Genomic DNA, 23,567 nt, shown 5'->3' with positions numbered 1-23,567 from the left:
GCTGTACCTTCCCTTCTGAGATTTTGCGGGTTGTTTAACTAGGCCCATCGCTATGTTGCATTTAATTTATAACAATTATCCATTAAATATCATGCCTCTCACTTTCCTGGGGCTGACAGCCTTCTGGGAAGATTCAGACTCAGAGTTGGAGCAGACCAATTTATAGGCTGCTCAAAGTTCAGACTGTAACGACAGTGGCAGGCTGGCTCTGAATTCCTTCCCAGGGGAGCACAAGCTGGGAGAGTCCAATATGCCCTGCCAGCTGAAGATTCAGCCTTGGAAAGTGCACCTTTAATGCAGGAGTTTGGGAGTCTTTCTGCAGGGGAAAGCAAACAAGCAAACAGCTTAGACTTTTGGCTGAGCAAGGGAGGGTTTCCAACCTGTCTCCTTGGAAACAGAGCCATCGAAAGAAATTAGAAGAGACGCTCACTTAGCTGTAGTTTATCATTACAAGGTTTTCTGCAGAGGGGTGAAATGGCCTCAGCACTCCACCCCTGTTTAAAAACACCTGCTGAGCCCATGGAGCTTCAGAGGTATGTCTTTAATATCCCCAAATCCTCTTTCCTTGGGCCAGGCCTGAACTTTGATCTTTCAGCTTGCCTTGACTCCCATTTTAGTGGAACTTCATCTGGAAAAGTATTCCTGACTCACACAGAGCAACGGCATCACTGGGCTTGTGCATCTTTCTCACAGTTTCTGTTTGGATTGCATCTCGGAACTGCAACCTCTGTGGCACTTCTCTGCCCAGAGTTTCAAAGGATTGCTTGGATTCCCATCTCACCTTAACTAAGAGAGCTTGTTAATTATTTTAACCTGTGTTAAACTGTTGCTGCTACAAGAGATCTAGGCCTGAAAGATGTCTACATGCTTTTTTTGTGCAGCTTTTCAGTAAAAACTGCTTGCATACAATGCTCTGAAAGTTGGCTGACAGAATATTCTCAAGTATCCCTATAAATTTCATACCATTCTGCCCAAAAAAGAAGTTGCCAACAGTTCCCTTTAAAAAGAACAGCAGCAAGATTTAGAAGCATATGGCATAAATACCAATTTCTCCAAATTTTGGCAAGCATAATCTCCTCCTGATCTGCAAAGGCATCCAATGATAGTCAATGGGGAACATGAAGATTTGGGTTTCCAGACTGAGATTCAGACCCAAGTCCACCTATCCAGTTACAATGCTTACAGTCCTTCTCAAAAAGAGGTCAAAAAACATGGGAATTCAGAGTATCATTTATTTAACTAACAGCTACAGGTGTTATTCCTCTAATGGACACTGATCACTGAAAGAGATTTATTTAATGAACACTGATGGTTCTTGATGGCTGGTGGCTATGCCACCCTTGAAGTGTTTATGGTGTGTGCAGAGAACAGAGAAAGAAAACTGGAATGCAGCCAGAACTGGGGATGGAAGACGGTTTTTGCAATTGGCTGGTGAAAAGCAGCTTGCAAGTGTAGATGCTTTAAGGAAAATCTGTACTGTTTTACACTTGCACTCCCTGCCTGGGCACTTGACTTTTCTTTGCTCAACTTATACACTGCTAAATAAACCTCACTAGTCTAGTGTAAATCAACCCAGTTCTCAGATCAGATTCTGCATACATGCTTGCACCACACTGACCTTGCAGAAGCAACAAATTCACCCGACTTTGAGTCTTCAAACTATGATGACTTGTACTTGTTTGTTTTCGGGAGTTTAGAATATCATTGTCTTAGCTATAGCATCTTTTGCCTGGTGAAAGTCCAGCCAGATCCTATTGTAGTCTAACTCTTTTCTGAGGGTTATTGAACTAATGAGAAGTCACTGTAAGTTGAAGGGATTTGTATGGTACTGAGTCAAGTAGCAGTCATTTTCTCATTCTGTCAAAACCGGAGATGATTTCTCTAAGGGGAAACCTTGGGTTTGATGGCTGGCAAGAGAGAGCGGTTGTTCAAAGACCTGAAGGAGGCAGCAGTTAGTATTGCTCATTTGAAGGGAAGTGATGAGTGCTGCCCCATTGGCTGCCATGTCATTTTTCAAACTCTTGCTTCAAAATATATCATTGAGTGCACCTCCTGACTGAATATTGTTCAGCACTGATCCTTAGTGGATGGCCTTAGGACAAATGGCCAAGAAAATCAAGGACTGAAGGACCGCGCCTGTTTTCAGGCATTGGCATAAGACTTTAGTCCAAGAGCATTGTAGCATCTTTGGATACTTCAAGATGGAGAGTTTAGGTGGTGCCAGATGCACTGAACTGGTCCATACCAGAACTGTAGTCTCCATGGATACCGTGACAGTTTTCCTGCAGACTTCTGCCAGCCCAAACAGACTAGCAGGAGGCAGAGAGAACTATCTACAACTGTGGCACCAAACTGCCATGATACCTGTTCTGAGATGCACCACCTCCATAGTCACACACACCATGGGCCAAAGTACTCAGCACATGAAACGTGTGAACACATTTCATGTATCCAGTTGGTACTTAAGAAGGCTGAACCAGGGCTCTTCAAGCTCATTGAAATGCTTTGAACTTCACTGGCTCACAGTTTATTCAAACTGGCAATGTGCACTTTTCGAAAGGGAGAAGTCCCTTCAAACTCCTTGAAAGCTGCTGCCAGTCAGCACTGACCAGTGTTCACCATCCAGGTGTCTTCCAGACATGTTGCACCACAACTCCATCATCCTTCAGACACTGGCATTCTGGAAGCCACTGGGCTGGGGAAAGCTGCCTTGCCACCGGATGGACCAAAGACTTTGCTTGGTCCATCTTGCACCGTCAAAGCAGAGCAGTATCTCTTCCTAAAAGGAAATTAACCATCTTATCTGCTGATACTTCGACGATGTCTTGCATGGACAAGCCCCACTCCTTTCAATGGAACTTACTTCTGAGTATGTATACATGTATTAAAACAGCATAGCTCAGTCCATGGTCAGTGTGTTGCATTTCTTTGGAAGCTGGCCTTTCTTCCTTTGCATTGCTCTGCAAGTTGATAACAAAAATGTCAACTATGCTTTCTGTCCAGTTCTCATGTTTGCCAATCTTTAGTTCAATTCACTTCATTTTCACATCAGCTGAGACTTTTAAAACAAACAACATTTGCAAATGTCAAAGTAAGATTCAGTGGACAAGTTGCTCAATTTCTGTGTATGTGATGAGATGGGACATCATCTTATCTTCACGTCACAGTGCAAAATAACTTGCAATGGCCCTGAATAAAATGTACTTGACCATGCGTCTTAATAGGCTTAGCAAACAACCTACACCTTCCTGTATTTTCTTGGCAAAATGATGAATATATTGTTATAGGATAATTTCAATGAGTTTGCTGATTGGTTGAATTCTTAGTAAAGGTTTGTTAATTTGTTCTGAAATAAAGTGGTAGTGAATTGTGAGAACTTACACCGTACCTCACACTATTGCCATGTTGTTGTTTTGAAATGGGATGGAACAGACTTGTAAGTGAAAGTAACATGATGACAAATACTGATTTGTCAATCTTCAGTTGATCTATTATTTTACTGTTATATATATTCCACCTTGGTATTTTTATTGCTCAGCTATAAGCTGGCTGGGGAAGGCTAAGCATTTCAGGAGTGCTTTTTTTCTCAACATGTATAGGATTGTACCTTAAGTACAGTCTTAATAACACTTTCTCATGCATGTCTACTGACAACTACCAATGAGATTAATAAGCTTTACTCCCATGTAAAGGTATATAGGAATGTAATCTTAGTACAGTACTGAATTTATGAAAAGTTTTAATGAGCCTATTAAAATACTGTTTCTATCTTTACCAATGTTCTGCTGATACATACTGAACTGTTAATGCATTGCCTTGGAATAGTGTTGCATATTTTATATATTATTACCTGACTGTTGCACTTCATTTTACTCTGATTGTGAGCAACTCTGGGCATGCTTTAGCATGGAAGAGCAGTTTAAGCAAACCAGTGATGATAATGCATTATGGGATGGCTGCCTCCGGTGGCAAATGCTGATAGGTGGGTGATGCTCCAGATGCCATGCAGGATTCTCAGCATACTCCAAGGTAGCTTAAGACATGCCCTCAGTTGTATGGAGGGCTATTTCTGATCATCAGTGCCCCAGTCAAAATAAGATGCTTGGCTTCTATACATGGAAAGAATAGCTGCCATTTTTTCCTTCACCTAAGGTGGCAAAAACTATTGGACTAGCTTGGTTTATACAGTTTGTGGGCTACTAGTAGTACCATCTGTGTATTTAGAGAGTGAAAGAGATAAGCGAGCAGCTGACAGAAGAATTCCTTGCATGTCTACTCAAAAGGATGCTTGCTGGGTTCTGTGGTGCCGACTCTCAGGCAAATATGCACAGCACTGCAGCATCAAAGTTACTGGTAAAAAAAGGAGAAAGTATCCAGTTTCAAAACTCTCTCTCTATCTCTCTCTTTGTGTGTGCATACAATTTATAATAAAGCAATAATGATGAAAACTGAACAAGCATTCATTTCTGATGTGGTTTGTCCTCATTCAATGATGCCTCAAGAAAATTTGCATATTTTTGTGAGAGAAAAGATCTGGAGAAAGAGCAGAAGTACAGAGAGTGAGCAATTTGTATACTTTTTTGCTTTAATATGGGAAAAAGAGATTTACTTAGGCAAAGACCATGACAATTCGTCAACCTAAACTGTATTCTAGAGCAGGGCTTATGGCATTCTTTTTGCTTTCCCATTTAAGAACAGCTTGAGAATGCAAAACAGCAGTTCTTACTATCATTCACATAGACAGACTTTTCTTGCGCCCACACAGTGGATGGCGTCAGAAACTCCCCTGCAATTTATGGCTTCCATCATCCTCCATCAGCAGTTCTGATGAACTCCAGCTATGGATCTGTGTGAAGGGGAGTTTAAGATATGCAGCTGATCTTCCTCCATGGCTAAAGCACAAAGGTTAGGAAATGAAGCCATTCTTACTGGATGAGGACTCCTGCAAGATGTCGGACTTTTTCTGTCTGAACATGCATGGATTGTGTGCTAATCAGCCCATTTTCTAGATGAGGCTGGAAATACAGTAAAAATGAAAGTTTATTTAAAGCAATGGGCTTTATTAAAGGACTCGGTACTGCTGGGTTCCAGTTCTATTCTGAACCAGAATTGACATTTTGAATTGAACACAATCCCATCTAATAAACAACAGAACCAAGTCTGTTCTGCATGCATCTAAGGGCAGCTTCTATTTTCTAATCCCTCTATTTTCTGATCCCTGTAAACCCCTGTCTCCATTTTGCCCCATTCTTTCAGGGACCATCTTGATAGTGTGAGATTCATATCACCAGAATCTTGTCCCATACCCTGCTCAACTTCTGTATTTCCCAGTTACCAGACATGACAAAGGAATGGTAACTCCCCAACACACTGTACTTGGATGGGAGCAGGGTCCCTATACTACTGTTTCCCCTTCCCACTAAGAGAAAGATGTAGCTGGGCAGGGGGAGAGATTTAACTCTTTGCCCTCTGCTGAGGTCCTGATCTGAGATTGGGAGCCCTGAACAAGGGGAGAAAAACTCCCGTTGAAGCACATATGATTTTTTTTCTTATGTCCATTGCAAAGACAGGGAAGGCTGTCTGATCCAGTTCAGGGGAAAATTGGGGGCAGGGATATTAAAGCTCCCCCCTTCAAGCTATGGTATCCCCTGCACTAGAAGCTTAAGCTCAGGGTAGATGTATCTCCTGTCACATGCAGATGAAAATATTGTTGGTGTGCACACACACGTGTGAAGCTGTCCCTGCATGCAAATCATATTTTTTGACTTCTTGGCACTAAGGATTCCTTGCAGACAGTTGTGCCTCCTCACGCAGTGTTAACCTGCAGAACAATCTCTCCCCCCACCCCCACTCATGGCACAGGACAAGCTATTGCAGAATAAATGAGTACTGTAACAGGCAGAGGATGTAAAATCTTCCACAAGGTAACAGGCTTAACAGCAATCACTGAGATGAGCACTTGGGTCCTACAAGCCTACCCTTATTTGCACTGATGTAATTTAAAAGGAGAGCTGCAAGGGGAGCCCATGAACCTACAAAATCTTTTCTGCCTTGGATGCTTATACAAGCTGGCGATAAAATCAGTTCCTTCCTCCTTGCTGTTGGTCCTCTCCCACTCATGAGCCTCCAGGCCCACTTTACTCCCTTACCTCACTACTACTCCACTAGCATCAAGGGAATAGGGGAAAGTGGGGGTACCCTCTTTCCCCTGCCTTCTTTTCCCTAGTACTTTGCTTGGCCCAACTCTGGGTATTTGCCAGCTCAGGGAGCACTGGGGAATGCTTCTCGGGAGTCTTGGGAATTTTACATTTCCCAGGGCTCCTGGCACCTGACTCTTACATAAGAGTGCCAAGGGAGAAAGGAACTCCCCTTCCTTCCACTACCAATGAGAGGAGGAAGCAGCAGCAAAGTAAACCTGTCTATGGCGTATCACAGCTGTATCAGAGTTATGCGGTTAGGGATAAGGATTAGCACCCACTGTGCATCTCAGGTGTTATCAAGACAGAATAAACTCCATCTCTAAAAAGGGGAGGGGGCTTAGAATAAGGCAAGCCATTATTAAGGGATTTCTTTCTTTTTCGAGCTGGGGTGGAATATCTCGGTTTGCCCAGCAAAAGTATAGAACAGATGGGTGAAGGTACTGCACATCTAGCATTAATGGGCAAACACAGTCATATTTAAATAGCAGAGTGCACAATTCGTGTACCAAATGTCCCAAGTACAAACTCGGGCATCTTTAGACAGGGACTGGGAAAGGTCCTTGCCTGAATTCTTGGAAAGCGTTGCCTGTCGCTGTTGACTGTACCCAACCAAATGGACCATTACTAAGACCCAGTTAAGGCAGCTTGCAATCATCCATAGTTCTTGCTAGACTGAGGGCACTCTGGGTGTTAAAGTTATGCTGAAGGAGAAGGGAACTGTCTTGGCCTTTGCTTTCCAGACCAAAATAGGAATAAGGGAACCTGCCAAACTGGATTTTGCTTTGATCCTCATTTTTTCCACTGCTAAATTTACTCTTTCTCATTTCTGGATTGGATTTTTTTGTTACTTTGCACAAGCATTTGAAGGCAATTTTTGAGCACACTTAGTCAAACACAGACATTTTGGCAAATGATTTTTCTATTTAATAAAGTGCCTTCGTGGGCATTTCAACAAATATATACAAATGATTTACTGTACGTTACTTTATATGTGCATATCTTCAGTATGCATATCTGAACTTTTCTTTTCTTTTGAAAATGTTATCAGAAGCTTCATAGCATTATAGATTTTTACATCTGTGTTCTAGATTATGTTTACATTCAGGAAGTGCAAATATTTACACTCGATAATAGCCTAATAAATTTTGCAATCATCTTTCAATCCAAGTCGCTTACATGGAGTGACACAGGATGCTTCTAGTTGGGCCAGAGCAAAGGACTGAAGGGAAGAAGAGAAAGACACAGGGACACAGCAGGAAGCAATAGAAACACATGAGAAGATAGCTAAAGTTCACATATTGATCAAATCAGTGGCTGTAGGCCCAGAGCCTGGAGATTAATACTTACAGGTTATTAGCTGTAGTATTGATTGCTCTTGGATTAGATGGAATGGCAGCTGTAAATTTCTATTTCATATGAACAATTCAGAGCATTGACTATAACTGAAGATTTTCATGCAACGGCCAAACTCACTCCAGTTCGATTCATGCAAGACAGAAGCCCCAGAGAAGAGAAGCAATGTGGAAAGAATGCTTGACAAAAATACAATTCAAACTGAGTCACATGTACTAAGCATAGGAACAGACAAAACTACAATTGAGGGGAAAGCAAGATACGCGTTGACAGTGCTCGCCTTGAGCTCGCCTGAGGCTCAGGGGTTTGCATCTCGGGATTTGGACCTCTGGGAATTTGACTAGTGGGGAGATGAAAATATGGGTTGGGTCTCCCTGATACAAAGTGTCTTAACTAGGAAGGAAGGCTTGCTGTAATTAGGATATCTTATTTCCATAATGAGAACATTAAAACTATTGATCCTTCTCGCTTTCCTTTTTAAAAAGAGTGATCAGGTCCAATTTGTCCCTGCTCATCATGTTATAAAACCTCAGACAACATCACCCCAACCAGAACACAGAAGCAAAAGGAACGCATGGAAAGAGCTAATGCTCCTGGCAAACGAAAAAAGCATGAGGAGGCAACTGTCAATGTATGCATGGCAAGAATTAGTCAATTGTAGCAAACAGGAGGACAGAGATAACCTCTGGGCCTGCCTAAAATATAGGGTCTGTTTCAAGGCCAGGAGAGAGGGGGAAGAGAGAAGAGTGGAGCTAGACAGGCAGGAACAGCAGAGAATGGCAGGCAGCCACGTGTGTGGAGAACCATTCGGGAGATGAGTGCTACAGCCGCCTCCGGAGGACCTGGCAGAAAGAGTGAAATAATGCATTTGGTTCCACCCAAATTCTGGAGTTGGTCTGTTGGCCTCTTAAGGGAATTCCATCCCTGGTGAGTGGCCTAGCCTGAGACTATGTTCTGGGTCCACCAGCAGCACCTTCCTAACAGGCTTTGTGACCTCTGGTCTGCTAGGGAAGCAGACATGGCACAGGCATGACAGGGCAGCCACTCCCAGGCACATTCGGGAATAGTGGGCCAGGGTGGTGAGAGTGGAGGTCTGGGACTTGGGAGACGTGGGCATTAGCCCTTGCTTGGCCATGAGGCTCCCTGGGTGACTCTGGGCCAGTCACTCCCTCTCAGCCTAACCGAGCTCACAGGAACGCTGTTCTGAGGATCATGTAAGAGGAGGAAGAGGAGGAGGGGACTGCAAAGTGCCTTGGGCTTCCCGGAGCAAAAACGGCAAGATTTAAATACAGTACAGCAGTAGTTCCTCGGCCACTTCCACAGATGCATCCACCCCAAGAAACACTCTTAAATCTAACTTGGATTCTGTCCGGGGCTGAATTGATAGCACCAATCCTAAGCGGTGCACACAGAAAGAAGCTGATCCCACTCTCCTCAGGTCTACTAAGAAAGGAGCCAGGTTGCTTCCTCCTTCAACACGGAAACAAGATATTCATAGCATGGCTTAATTTCCAAAGCGATTGGAACTGCGTGAAGCACTCTGCTGCTCCCCTTCCCTTTCAACTTGACTTTCTCAACCAGCACAGCAGGAGGGGTAGGAGGGAATGGTGGCGTTCCGGTGTCTTCGCTATAATCTCTTTCCTCCTCTCCTCCTGCTTGTGGCACACGCGTCAGGAGTGCCAGGTGGAAAAGCCACAGGGCAATGGATGCACCGGAAAACAGGGAGGAGGAGAACGGGGGGAACCAAGACTGCCCAAGACTGCCACACTTTCCACCGCTCCTCTGCGAACTCCGATAAGCTTCCCAGGGTGAAACACACCGGGAGGGGGCGGATGTCTTCTCGTCTAAACACTCCACACAGTGCAGCCTTAGCCCAGTTTCTGAGCTCAGGCTTGTTTGCCAGGCCCCCAGGTTGCTTGCACTGCCCTCTGAAGTTCTGCATTGCTTTTGATACTGCACCTACATAAGATTTGTATTCTGCTCTTCTATCAATAAATACTCTAAGCAGCTTATAAGGAAAAATGTGTATGTGTGTGTGAGGGGTGGGGAGGGGCGGGATTGACAGCTTATTCATTAGTTATCCAAATGCCCAACCCTCTTTTTTACTTTTTAATATTTACTGATTATTTATGGCAATGTTCTGGCATTAATAGTAGCCAGGAAGTTCCAAAATAATGGCTCCCAAAAGGCACCCAGGATTTCTTCCCCTTTTTCTCCTGCCTGGAAAGGGATGAGAGTTTTCCATGCTGAATGTGTTTCAAAATCAAAGATAAAGTTTGGGGGACTTGCAAGCGTGTGTGTGTGTGTGTTGCTTATGTGTGGTGGATGCTGCATGCAGGTTAATTATGCCTGTCTCATATCCTGCTTAACTTCCGTATTTCCCAAGAACAAGACATGGCAAAGGCAGGGTAGCTCCCCAACACTCTGTACTCAGGTGGAAACAGGGCTGCTTCCCCTTCCCACCAAGAGAAGGATCTTAATGCTGCACTCCTTACCTCTCCTCCTCTTCCTCTCTCCTCCTCCCTCCCTCCTCCTCCCACTGCGGGGTACCCCAACTGCCAATCTCTCTATCCTATGTCCGGAAAGTTGGGCTTGTGCAAGAGATGAGCTACAGGCACGCCTGACAGTACATCACACCCTTCGCAGGTGCCATGTCTCATTAGGGCTCTTCTCCCATGTCTGCTGTTCTTTCTGCTTTAATTACAGTGGATGTAGCACAGCACAAGGGTGAGCTGGAAATGCTTAAAATCAAAGACTGCTGCACAGAAAAGGGCAAGAAAAGGGAGGCAGGCAGCTGCTCATTGTGCCACTGAGTGGGTTTCAGGCAGGCATATTTAGCTGGCCTGGGCCCAAGATGAAAAACAGAGCAAAGAAGTTTGCTTGTGTGGGAGGGTAAGCTGTGAGATTTATATATCTATCCTCCCAGAGACCCTATAATGATTTCCCTTCAGCTGATACCAGAAAAATAGACTGCAAGAATAAGCTATCGGTTCAAGAAGCAAGGCATTATTTTCAGAAATGAGTCTCTGCACTAGCCAGGGTGGGCGAGGGCCTTTCCCCCCTTTGTATAGCCGCTCCATTCATTTTCATCATTCAAAGTTTCATTTGTATCATAATTCATGTAATTGGAAGTTGCCTTGGCGGCCCCATCAGGGCCAAAAGGTGACTCATAAAACGTATAAATACATTTTAAAAATCACTGGTTTGGAACATCACTGTTACCATCCAAATGTATCAGGCTTGCGGAAACTCATCCGTTTTAGAAAAAGTATCCCCCACACAGAATTATTTTAGAAGTGTTTTAAAAGGTGTACATTCAAGACACTTCCCACAGCTAAAACCTACTTTCTTTTTAAACAAGGGAGAAATATACAGCTTTAGATTTTGGGGGGCTAAGACAACTTTCAGCCTACCTGAAGCTTATGGGAAGTATAGTATATTGAGTATATAGACCCAAATTCCCCCATCTTGCTCTGTGTTGTGTATTTATTACAATATGTAATAATACAAGTTTAATAAAACAATAAAAATATGTAGAAAATAAAAGCAAAAGTTGGCTTGAAACTCATCATTAAGAAAACTAAGATCACGGCATCTGGTCCTATCACTTCCCAGCAAATAAATGGGGAAGAAATGGAGGTAGTGAAAGATTTTATTTTCCTGGGCTCCAGGATCACTGCAGATGGGGATTGCAGCCAAGAAATTAAAAAACACTTGCCTCTTGGAAGGAATGGTATAGCAAATCTAGACAGCACACTAAAAAGCAGAGACATCACCCTGCTGGCAAAAGTTTGTATAGTCAAGGCTATGGCTTTCCCAGTTGCAGTGTATGGCTGTGAAAGCTGGACCATAAGGAAGGGTAAGTGCCAAAGAACTGAAGCCTTTGAACTGTGGTGCTGGAGGAGACTTCTGAGAGTCCCTTGGCACAAGTTGAGGCAGCTTGTGGGCTATTATCTCTAAGACAGACTGCAATCTGTGCATATTTTTGACCAGTAATGAAACTACTGCAAATAGGCACCTGAAAAACACAACCCCAGCATGATTTGTGCAGAATCAGCCAATTTGCAAAAATTATGATTTGCACAAATCAGCCAATTTTGCACCAATCATGCCAGGGTCAAGCAGTTTCCATGTACTTATTTGTACAAATTTCATTAGCGGTTAAAACAAATTTGCACAATTTGCAATCCAACTTAGGGACAGAAGTCTGCAAAAAGCATCCTGAGTCAGTTCACTTTCCATTAGTGGATCTGAAGTTGGCAGGAAATGTCCCTGCTTTGGTACATCTAGACTTGTTCCTGGATGTGGAGGTACCGAAAGCAGCCCTTCATAAACCTAATATTGACTTTGCTTCCCTCTCCTGCTTCTGTCTTACACCTGAAATGGAACATGGAGGATCCCTCCAAGTGATAAAATCTGTACGCCAGCGCCCTGTTGTAAATGAATTAGGGACTACTGGGAGGATGGTAACAGAACAGCAGGACAGGCTGAAGAACAAATGGTTGCACTCATTATTTCCAGCCTCCGACCTGAAGAAAATCAGCTGTTTACACAGACTGCTTGATTTGATAAATGGAAATGTAATCATGGGCGCTTTTTGACTTTGCCGGGAAAGTGGAAGAATAAACAAAGCTTACTCAACTATAGGAGAACAAGGTGCATGCATCAACACTAAAACTCAGTGTGTTAATGGCCGCAGGTTAGAACTGAATAGATCTGCACAGGGACAGTTTTGACATTTGATCCCGATGGTTTGCAAATCAAGTTTTAGTTAACACAACGCCAGGCATGTGATGTCTGTCCTCTGCCTTCAGTGCGTTCCACCGTTGCTGTTTCCTTCATGCCCCCACTGTTCTAAAGGGTCACACAGCACACACATGTGCAGACCACATGGGAAATGGCCACGGGCAAGTGGCACTGACCAGAATGGCAAGCAGGGAGCTGGAGAGCGCCATAGCAGCCACATGGAGGCTCAAGGGCCCTTTCTCTACCCAGCACCTCCAGGGCTGGAAGCCCAAAGTTCTCCCACTGTCAGAACTGTGCCCTCCTTGGATTCCTTGCATGCTGCTGGTTGACACATCCCTTGATGACTTGGCATGCTTGGATGAGGTCTTGCAGCTCAAACACACCCAAAGAATTTTCCGATCTCCAGAAAATACAATGGCTTCCCACTTGACATAGTTTTTCAGAGTCATAGAATTATAGAATCATAGAATAGTAAAGTTGGAAGGGGCCATGAAGGCCATTGAGTCCACCCCCACCCCCATGATGCCAAGTTACGTCATCCCACTCAGATAGCTCTCCAGATTCCTTTAAATGTCTCTAGTGTGGGAGAGCCCACCACCTCTCTAGGCAGCTGGTTCCACTGTGATATTGCTCTGACAGTGAGAAAGTTTTTTTCTGATGTCCAGCCTGAATCTGGATGGTTGCAACGTTAACTGATTATTCTGTGACCTATACTCTGGCATCAGCAAGAAGAGATCTTGACCTTCATTGTGACAGCCTTTGAGGTACTTATAGAGGGATATCATGTCCCCCCTCAGTTTTCCCTTCTCAAGGCTGAACATGCCCAGTTCTCTCAGTCTCTTCTCATTCAGCAGTGTTTCCAAACCCTGGATCATTTTTGTTGTCCTCCACTGGGCCCTTTCTAATTTACCTGAATCTTTCTTAAATCTTGGTGCCCAGAAATGGACACAGTATTCCAGGTCTGACAGTATTCCAGGTCTGAGGTCTGACTAGGGAGGATTATAGAGGAACTATAATGATTTGGAAGTAATACTTCTGTTAATGCGTCCCAAAATAGCATTTGCCCTTTTGGTGGCTACATCGCATTCAATACTCAGCAGGAATCCTTCACCAGCATCCAAAGTAGCCTTCTCTGCATTTTTCCTGGCCCACGATAAATTTCTGAGAGGCAGCTTATGACTTTGGCAAGCAGTTTGAGATGCTGACCCCTTTTGGCAAAGAGCAGAGGGAAGGTGGTGTATCCCTACTCAACTGATCTATATTTGTCTGTGTGAAGCAGGACAGCCAGAGTTTAAAATATTATGCATTAATTCCATGCATTGCTGGTGACCACATTATATGATTGGTAAATAACAACAGAATCCAGAAGAAATCTATTATTCCTAGTCAGACTGTATTGTCTGAACTGGCTATAAGCCAATAGCCTGGAAAAATGAACCCTGGTATAATTATAAGAATGTAAGAAATTGCTTTTCTGAATCGGAACTAGGCCCACTGTATTTAATATTCAGTTTCTCACAAGGTCATGTTACCAGTCATAAGGTATGGCCCTGTCAACATCTCAAGGTCTTCTGGGATAGCCTCCACCCATTTCACATGGCCCAATTCAAGCTATGGATTCTTCTGAAGAAAATCTAATATGAATTTGTGATTACAAATTACTTCCAAAACAGAATGTTGCATTAGGAATTCTCCAAAGTTCCATAAAAAACCTCTTTCTGTTGTCCATTTGCTACAGTGAGTTCCCTCTTTCACATTGCTTGAGTGAACAATTTGCTACATCTCTCCTCCTTCCGCATTACAGATGCATGAATGCACATTGGTAAAACACTGTAAAAAGTGTCTTCATATTGTATTAAGTTTTACAAAGATTAAGGTTGGGTGTGGTGGCTGATCAATGCATCACTAACCATGTGCACAGTCACACTATCACTGCAGTCCCCTCAATGCACACGTCCATACTGAATATGCAGAGGGGAAATAAAATGCAAAGGGGCTGAGATGTGCTACGAATTGTACATACTTGAATTGCAGAGTTAACATTAGACAGTTTCCTAGCTACACGGAAATTGCTGTTTTGTTGCTGTTCCATGCTGTCAAGTCATCTCCAAAAAGTCCTGCCCTTGACAGTCCTGCTCAGTTCTTCTGAACTCAAGCTGTGGATTTCTTTACGGAGTCCTTCCATCTCATAAGGCTGCCTAGTGGCTCTGAATGCATATCATGCATCAGACTAGTTGAAGCTAAGCAGGTCTGTTTCTGGTTAGCGCCTGGATGGGAGACTACTGGTTAGTGTACTAGGTCAAGATTGGTGACATCCTTTATCAAAGCTCTGCTTGGCTATGAAGCTGACTGGGTGACTTTGGAACAGCACCTCAGCTTAACCTAACTCATAGGATAGTTGTGGGAGCACAATTAGGGGAGATGATGAAAGCCAAGTTTTAAGAGCCTGTTTGGCAGTTCAAGTGCTGGAAAGGGACTGGGAGGTCCATGCTGTAATCTCCACTTAACGTGAAGCTCCCTGGGTGAGTTTGCACCAGCCACTCTCCCTTAGCCCAGCCTGCCTCCCCTGGTTGTTATTGTGCAGAATAAAATGGGGTTATGCAAGCTGCCCTGGAATCATCACAAGGGGAAAAAAGAAAGGATAAAATGCAATGTTAGGATGATTTTAATGATAATAATTTGGCTGTCATATTCGCTACTTCCACATTTAATCTGTTTAGGATCCATCAGGCTGTGACGGAAGAGAATCGCCCTGCATGCACGCTGCTTAGTCTGAGGCACAACCTGTCTTTAGTTTTGTAACAATGCTGCAACAGGATTGGCAGCCACAAGGGGAGGACTGATTTCGGCATCACTAAAGATGACGGGGTGCATCACCAACAACTGAGCGCTAGGAAAGACAAAATTTGCACACTTTTGTTGGCATTCAGATAGATAATTTTTAAAAAATCAGTCATTTACAGAGAAAAATAATTCATGCTGTGCCATTCTTGTTCAACAGGACAGAAAAGGAATTTCTCACAAAAAGAAATTCCAAGGAGAAGAAAACTGCAGAAATCATCATGGGCTGGTTTTGGGGGTTTTGTGCTTGCCTTACGTATCAGGCGGACAGCAAAAGTGCCATAGTGTCTTCACTTCCACTATATACTCATCCCTCCAGCAAACTGTAGAGCTTGTGAGGTTTCTTGTGCTTCATTCAAAACCCAAGGGAGGCAATTCCTCATATTGGGCCTTTTCAAATCAGGGAGGATAGGCATCCTGGAAGGCTGCAGAGCAATGGGGAAATGTATAAATAGAAAGAGAAACACACCTGGCACCATTGGCCACCTTTCCATGATTTGGTAGGCTCAGAGACACTAGCAAATGAAATCATATGATGCCTGGAGAATGGGGCAGAAAAATGGAAACGTCTCCCATGGGGGAAGAGAGATTTTGCCACAACACTAGCTCCTCCAGTTCCCCGAACACTGCTCTCCTCACTTCTGCAACATGGAGAGTGCAAACGGGCAGGATGCTAATGCCATGGATGCTGTTGGCAGCTGGCAAGGGAGTGCAAAAGAGCAAAAGCCCTTGGAAAGAAAAGAAAAAGGTTCTGCTGCACTCACTGGCAAGACAGGTCTGCAATCACCCGCACATCCAAAAGGCCCTGGGAAACTTGGTATACTGTAAAAAATGGCAACTAGAATGAACCAAACATTTTCAGAAAGCACCTTTTTTCTCAGAAATGACCCATTGTTTGTTTGTTTTTCTTGCCCTCCTAGAAAGAGAAAACCACTTTGCAGGACTGCCTCATGTGTTCTTTCCCATGTTTTCACTTTTCCTTTCCCCCTGTCCAGCCAGTGCCCTAAAGAGATCCTAGGTCTAGGCCAGTGGTAGTGAACCAATGGCATGCGTCCCACAGTGGGCACGCAGAGCCCTCTCTGTCGCCACGCGAGCCAAGTCGTCCCAGCATCACCCCAGCAGCTGAGCATCGGATACCAGTGCACATAGGGGCCATGCGCATGCTCGGAAAGGAGTAGCAGCGCCAGGTGATGACATCACAAGCCGCGACTCATTAGCCATGACTTGTCCAAGCTTTCAAATGGCTGGTCAGTGTGCTGCTGGGGGAGCGGGGGGGGGGGAGAGAGAGAGAGAGAGAGAGAGAGATGCTTGGACTGGCTGTGAGTTGTTTTTTCTAAACTAAAGCCTCCGTTTGTAGGTTTTATTGCAGTGTTGGCACTTTGCGATAAATGAGCGGGTTTTGGGGTGCAGTTTGGGCACTCAGTCTCTAAAAGCTTTGCCATCACTGGTCTAGCAGGTTGTGGAGAATGCAAAACAGGAGCAGGGCTGCGGACAGAACTGCCAGACAGAGCTGCCTCTGCAAGCTTCTCACTTGCAGTGGCAGTGCAAGAAAAAAGTCCCTTGGACAAAAAAAGGGAAACTGTGCTCCAAGCCTCACCCTTGGGAAGTCCCTTTGGAAAGCCTCTTAGGGGGGAAAAAAGGTGCTATGACCTTTGCCAATAGTAGTCCAACCTGTGAGAAATTGTGGAATTTCTCCTCCCACTGGAGAATTCAGTAGAGTTGTCCCCTCAAGTTCTCTACTCACAAATAGGCTGGGAAATTTCAAAAGGAGATTTAAGTACAACTCTGCTGGAAAATCCCTCGAAGGAGGAAATGGCTTTGAAAAGCAGACTGTCCTCTCCAGCAGGTCACATTAGGATTCATGCACCACTAGCTTGGCTTTAATCCCATGCATTTCAGTAAGGCTACTCTATGTATGGCTAGTGTTGAATCATGGCCACCCCATTCTAGGAACAAACTGCCACACTCTTTGAACTCTCTTCTTCTGCTGTATGCTAGAGACAAGGAGAGAAGTTGAATGATCCCTCACCAGCAAAAGTGTACAAGGTTCTATCATCCCCAAGCAGGGGAAGTGCTCTGAGAATTGGCAAGAAGAAACAAGAACTGGGAAGGGTGGGAAAGATGGCTTTCATTTTCAGGCCAGCACCTCTGCCTGCCAACAGCTGGAAAATAAGAGGAGCTTGTGACAGGGCATTAACCTGCTTCAGGAGCAAAGCAGCTGTTGTAATGAAGCGGCAATCACTCTTCTGATCTCTCATGGCCTCCAGTCTTTCTTCTCCTTTCTGAGAAAACTGGCACTTCCAATCTATTGTAGATCTCTTTTTCTGAGTGACGAGTTACATTCCTCAAGCTATTTGTGTGCAGCATAGAGGAGGGAGGAGGAGCTGAGCTTTGACTCACATATCAAACATGGGCAGCAAGGAAAAGAGGGGGCATCACTGACAACGCAGCTGTGTGTGTGTCTCCATGTGTGTGAGCTGCAGTTCTCTTCCAGCACAGAGAAAGGGAGGACTCAAGTACCTGGCTCAGAATTCAGCTTGCTTTCTTTTCTTTGCTTCCTTTTTTCCTTGTTAAGTGCAAGGTTCTAGCCCTTATGACAGAAACAGTATGCTTGTGTTTAGCAGCGCTTGTGGTATGAGCAATAGCTTAGGACATCTCAGAAGGCTCAAGCAACTGAGCAATACAGTTTCCAGAAATTGGGGCGGGGGGGATTTGTAGTTATTTATTAATTAACTTTCTAGCCTGCCCCATTAGCCCCATGACTCCCTTGAAAGGTTACAACAATGAGAGCTTTCCTGTACATGCTTGGTCAGATGCTCACGATTCCACATTATGTTGCCCTCCCCCATAACTGGCAAAAGCCCGATACTTCATGCAAAAGACTGCAGAATGGCAAGTCAGCAGTGCTACATGAATCTGCTTAAGTTGTGTATGGTACACAGTCAGTCCTGTGAAGAGGAGAATCACTTTGCCCCAGAGTTTTGTTTTGACTTGAAGCATACAGAAGACCAGTGGTGGAAGACATCATGGTGGCTGCCACAACTGCAATGGTGCAACTGGAAATTGGCCATGGGTTACAGTCAAGGCCTTGGGGATACATGCAGCTCATGGGCCACTGATTGAGCACCCCTATTCAGGGTGAGCTTCAGGCACTGGCCCAGCAGAGCAGGAGAACGAGCCAGCTGCAAAGGTGAGGAGGAGCTGGTCCCCTGCTGGAAAGCGGGTCCCTGGCAGGTGCGTAAACATGCTCACCTTCGATGCAGCCCTGCCCCATCCTGCTACTCTGGAACATGGTGGCTCTGCGTTGCTATCAGGGCTAACAGACTGGCCCTCCCTGAATTCGCCTAATCTCCTGTTAGAGCCATCTGAGTTAGCAGCCAGCTCCACTCATGCCATCACCGAACTCCAGAAATCAAGTAGACACCCCATGAAGAGATCTCCATTCTTGGTCCTGGACCTACTGCAAGCTAATTCTGTTACGGGGCCTGTGTACAGCAGGCCTAGCTTTGATGCAGCAGCAATCCAACGGAACAGATTGCTTCCTTGTGCTGTGACCTTTGCGCTCAATGGCTTAAATTACCTTCAGTGGAAGTGTCTCAGCAGAGATTGTATGGCCAGCCTCCTGGGACTCTGTGGTAGCAGTATTCCAATACTGTACAGGCTATTGGACTAGGTGACCTGCATGGTACCTTCCAGCAATAAAATCCTATGATTTTTCAGATATCAGATAAACATTCAAACATACCATTGACGAGGTTGTAAATTCAACTGTATGCTGAGTGGGTCACCATGACTGTGTCCTGTACACAATTCCATAGAATTCAATGGGGCTCAGTCTTCAGTAGATTTGCTTTGGCTTCTGCTATGAATCATGTGAATTGCCTCCAAGCCTTATGCATAATTATCCCTCTTAGCCAGTAAACATTCTGCTTCATAATAAGCCAGTATTAATATTCATTACAAGATTAGTCTGAGACGATTTCAGACCTCAGTGCCACCTCCTCTTCGAGGAAGGAAAAAGCAGCAGGGCAACTGACCCTGGGCTAAGAACATGAGAAGACCCCTGCTGCATCTGACCAAGGGCCCACCGGGTCCAGCATTCTGCTCACATGGTGGCCAACCAGCTGGCCACAGGATCCCCCAAGCTGGACATGGCTAGAACAGCGTCCTCCTGCCCAAGTCCACCAGCAGCTGGTAATTTGGTGGTTAGCCACAAATATGATCCTGTCGATCCTTTCCCCAAATCACTCCCTTCATCGCATGAAAACAGTTCTTTAATGTCAGGCTGATATTCATGAATCAGGCAGCGATGTGCCATGATTCCCACATGTCACTGTTGTTTGCCGGATGCCACCTCATGCTGCCATCTTATACCCATGTATCAAGCCTTTGAGACACATAACTTGGTTCTGAGTTACCATGTGCAGGATTGCATTCTAAAACAATCTCTTTCTCTCTTTGCAGGAGTGAAAATTGCAACTTGAGAAGCTCTATATTCAATTCTTCTGTACTCCAGACAATCAGATGACAAGCCAGCAACACTGGCTATATAGGGGGGGAAATCGATTTAATCTTATTTTTGTTCCAAACACCTGGTCCACACAGAGAGTTTTGTGTGCCTGGAATAAAGTTAGGTCTGTAAAAGCTATCGGTATCACTTATTTTGCTTTATCGGAGCCACTGAACAACAGATGCTTCCAGCACCTAAACAACAGCAGCAAAAAGATATCCATTGGCGTCCTAGGCAGGGGCTACTTTGTCAGAAGTCTGAACCTCATCTGGAAAGCTGGTAATTCTTACCACTGAGTCAATTCATTTTTTCTGTTCCTAATAAACTACATTCTCTCTCTCCCCCCTCCCCAGTGTGTATGTGTACAGTATCTTTTATATATACTGTTTTACACACATACACACACCCACACATACCAACTTTCCTTTAAATTTAGGACTGCAATTTACACAGCTATAAATTACAAAAACAAAGCTCTTCTGAAACAAAGCCGATAAAACATTCAGACTGCAATCCTATACACAACTTCAAAGGGTCTAGGCACAAGGTGGGAAGGGGCAGGGAATCACCAACCTCCACACTGCACCAGACCTGCATCCCCATCCCCAAAATTACTGCCACCATATCACTGCCAAATTTCAGCAACAGGTTGGTCTTAATGCCTAATGACACTCTGAGAATAAGGAAGACGGGGTGTGCATTAAGACAATGTGGGTGTTCTTTTCGGCCTTGCTTTAAAGTGGAAAGGGGGCTTTTGTGTTGCTGCCACCCCACTAAAATTCAGCAGCGGTGGGATGATTCACAGGTGATGAGCGGACAGGATAGGGTTGCATGTGATCAACTGCATAGAAGACTAAGTGGCCAGAACAACAATCACCCACCATAACAGAACTAAATATCTGGCATAGGATTGAGCCTATTAAACATGTACACTGATAAAGTTGGGCTCATTAAGATGAGTTGTAACAGTGCAATCCAAGGCATCTCTGGGAAGGATGAGTTCTGTAGTCCAATACATCTAGGCCAAAATTTGGAAGGCGGTTCTACAGTCTAACAATCCACTTTCAAGTTGGCCCCAATCAATTTCTTCTCTATGTTGATAAGTTGCTTTATTTATCCTTCTGCCTGAGCAATGCAGATAATTTTGTGACTGTATCATTATAACTTCATTCATTAAGGGACTTATTTGCCTCAAGGATTCTGACAAACTGTTAACCTGATTATAAGCAGTACATACTTGGGGGAAGAGGTGTTGGTATGTGTTTTTCAGAGGGCAACATAGATCAATCTATGGAAACCAGTACATTTAGTGTTACTGCATGCAAGTTTACAGGTACCATGTCATATATATTGTTAAGCAGTAAAACAAATTGATTGATCTACTGGAGTTAGTTTCAAATGTTACTTCATACAGAAAGAGAATGTAGCCATTTTGGCCATCAGCAAAATTCTAAAGTCCATATTTCAGTCATGTTTTCATTAGACCAACTACAGAAGATTCCCCCCTCCCCCCAAAAAATGTGCAACCCCTTTATCAGGCAAGATATTACAAAAAGCTGGAGGTGGGAATCAGGGATGATCTTAAAGGCTTGCACATTTTTTGTGACCTTTCACTTGGCCTACTAAAGGCATTACACTAGCACGGATTTTGACATTTTATATTGAGAATTTCATTCATGGCAGGAGATTATTTTCATCCAAGAGGTATGTACACTGTAAGTACATAGTCTTAGACACTACATATTGCTAGAAAACTCACTTGTACATCTCAAGAAATGCTATGTAGCCCCTGAGCTTGAATCTGTAACACTGAACAAGAACAAAATGGGGACCCATCTTGCAAAAATGTTTGCACATTCTTGAACTTGCAATTACGTTCAAAGAAAAAATAATAATGAATGCTTCAGTGTACACTTTTGAAAAGTGTGCACAAAAAGGCACAATTTCCTGGTTCAAAAGGTACACATTCTCTGTTTGGACAGGCCAAAAAGCCTGTTGAAAGCAAACCTGGAAGTGAGCCAAATCAATCTTTGAAGTGAAGTTCTGAGAATTTTGTTGTGCTTGACCATAACTGATTCCTCTGTCTCTAAGGCACAGACAGCTTCTCTTTATACAACTTGAGGCATATATAGTACTACTTTCAGCATTGCCCATGGTCACCTGTAATGGCAGAGGGCATAAAAGCATTTTTCACTATGATAGTAAAAGGCAACAGGGTGGCCAAGCCAAAGTGAAATGTGCCCTGATTCTACTAATGTTTAACTAGTTGAATTGTGCAGCAAATAGGTGAGTCTTCTCTTTTCTCTTTATTTTAGAATAAATGCCCATGGCCCCAGTTCAGATCAAGATGAGTGTGCACCAGGAGAGGAAGATGAAAGTTTGTTTGCATCCTGAAATATCTTGGGATTAAAGAAGAAAAAGAAAAAAGTTATCTGTGAAGTTGATGGAGAAGCCTCTTGCATATTCATCCCTGTTGTGGAGATGGGATTTGGGAAATCCAAATGGATGACTTTGTGCAGTTGCTCTAGAAAAGGTTCAGGCTCAGTTGCATGCAATGCAAGAAGCGTATTGTACAGTTTGCCCATGAGAGCCTGTGCAGTGTTGCAGTAACTTTCCCATAAGACTTAAAGGGTTCTTGCTCAGAGCTAGTGCCTCAAAGTTGGGGGATGAACATTGAATTCTGCCACCATCCTCGGGCTGTTACTCTCCGAACAGCAAAGAAAACAATGTCAATAACTTTGTTAGGAAGCACTAGTAAACAACCCAGAGGAGGACCAAAATGTTGGCATAATGATTTTCTTCATGTTTTTGTATTACCCCACCCTCCAGCCTACCAAGACTCATCATGCTTGTTGTGAAGGAGCTAGCCAGACCTTGTGAGTATGATCAAAGGGTACAGTTCTTGGGGTGGCGGAGGGGGGGAGGGGGAGGGAATAATCCATATTCAGGGCCCACCTGAATTCAGGAATGATTGGGATTATGTGTGTGCTGCACAAGCATGGTAGGATATCGACACAGGAAGACCTTTCAAGTCAGGAAACTTGGCTGACACTTTTCCTAACAAGCTGAAGGCTTTGGCACAGGTCCAAGAAAGTATCCTGGCTCTTGGACACTGGGAAAGTTCACTGCACTACTTGGTAAATTTTGGTAACGTCCTCACCCTTCTCTAGTAGAACCCATCCAATGCAACTACTTGTGAACAATAAGTCAGAATTCTCATTAATTCTGCCTTAGTAATACATCTGTATGTACTTGCTTATCTCACTCCTAGAAGGTCCTTCGCAAAAACCTATGAAACTGAGCAGAAAAATCACATTCTGGATCAAAAATAAATGTTTGTATTTATCAGCTTGTAAAAAAAAAAAGGAAAGGAGAATAGTTGGATTCATACTCACTCCAGGTGATAACCATGGACCTAGTTTTGAGTGGTGATTAGGCGAATTGTATAATAGGATGGGCCTATTTATGAGCTACAATACTGGAATTATTCATTATTTAATAAAATACATTAAACACTTGCAAATTCCTCAGACCTGGATATAAAATCTGCTGCTAAATGAATCTGGACTCTCTCTGTGTTGGTCTCAGCACAATTTCTTTTACACAAACACATTTCAGGTTGACCATGTGAAATTTGCTCCCTGCTGTTAATTGCCCAGAAGATATTTATGTCTTCATATGCTTTCCGTAAAGTTCCTTGCTGATTAAATATTCCTTTAAAATTATTTTATTAGGAACAATATGGGCTTTCAATTTCTGAAAGCCTGAAGAAAAGGATAAGGGAGGTCAGGCGATAGAGAAGAGGTCAACCTGGCTGATTTACTAAGATTCAGAGATGCGAGTCCACTGCTAGCTGAATGGCAAGTTAGGTCACAATGTGAGAGTTCTAATGACAGCCTTGCTGTTGACCTTCTTTG

At 43.9% G+C, this 23,567-nt stretch overlaps 1 protein-coding gene across 4 annotated transcripts in view; it reads right to left on the bottom strand.

Annotated features, from left to right (window-relative positions):
• The window catches only part of CHRM2 (cholinergic receptor muscarinic 2), a 158,958-nt gene that overhangs the window by 99,492 nt on the left and 35,899 nt on the right, over positions 1-23,567 (bottom strand). Inside the window, exon 3 of one of the 4 annotated variants that reach the window (XR_006415114.1) lies at positions 13,126-15,565. The exons of the other annotated variants lie outside the window; for them this stretch is intronic. The gene's annotated coding sequence lies outside the window, so the exon portion shown is untranslated. Of the gene's footprint in view, positions 1-13,125; positions 15,566-23,567 lie in introns of those variants that run through there. 4 annotated transcript variants of the gene reach the window in all.

The sequence above is a fragment of the Varanus komodoensis genome, unplaced genomic scaffold (genome assembly GCF_004798865.1).
Source record: "Varanus komodoensis strain SLA01 unplaced genomic scaffold, ASM479886v1 scaffold27, whole genome shotgun sequence".
Taxonomy (NCBI): Eukaryota; Metazoa; Chordata; class Lepidosauria; order Squamata; family Varanidae; genus Varanus; species Varanus komodoensis.
Note: the sequence above shows the minus strand (reverse complement) of the source record. Positions and strands in the feature narration are given on the sequence as shown.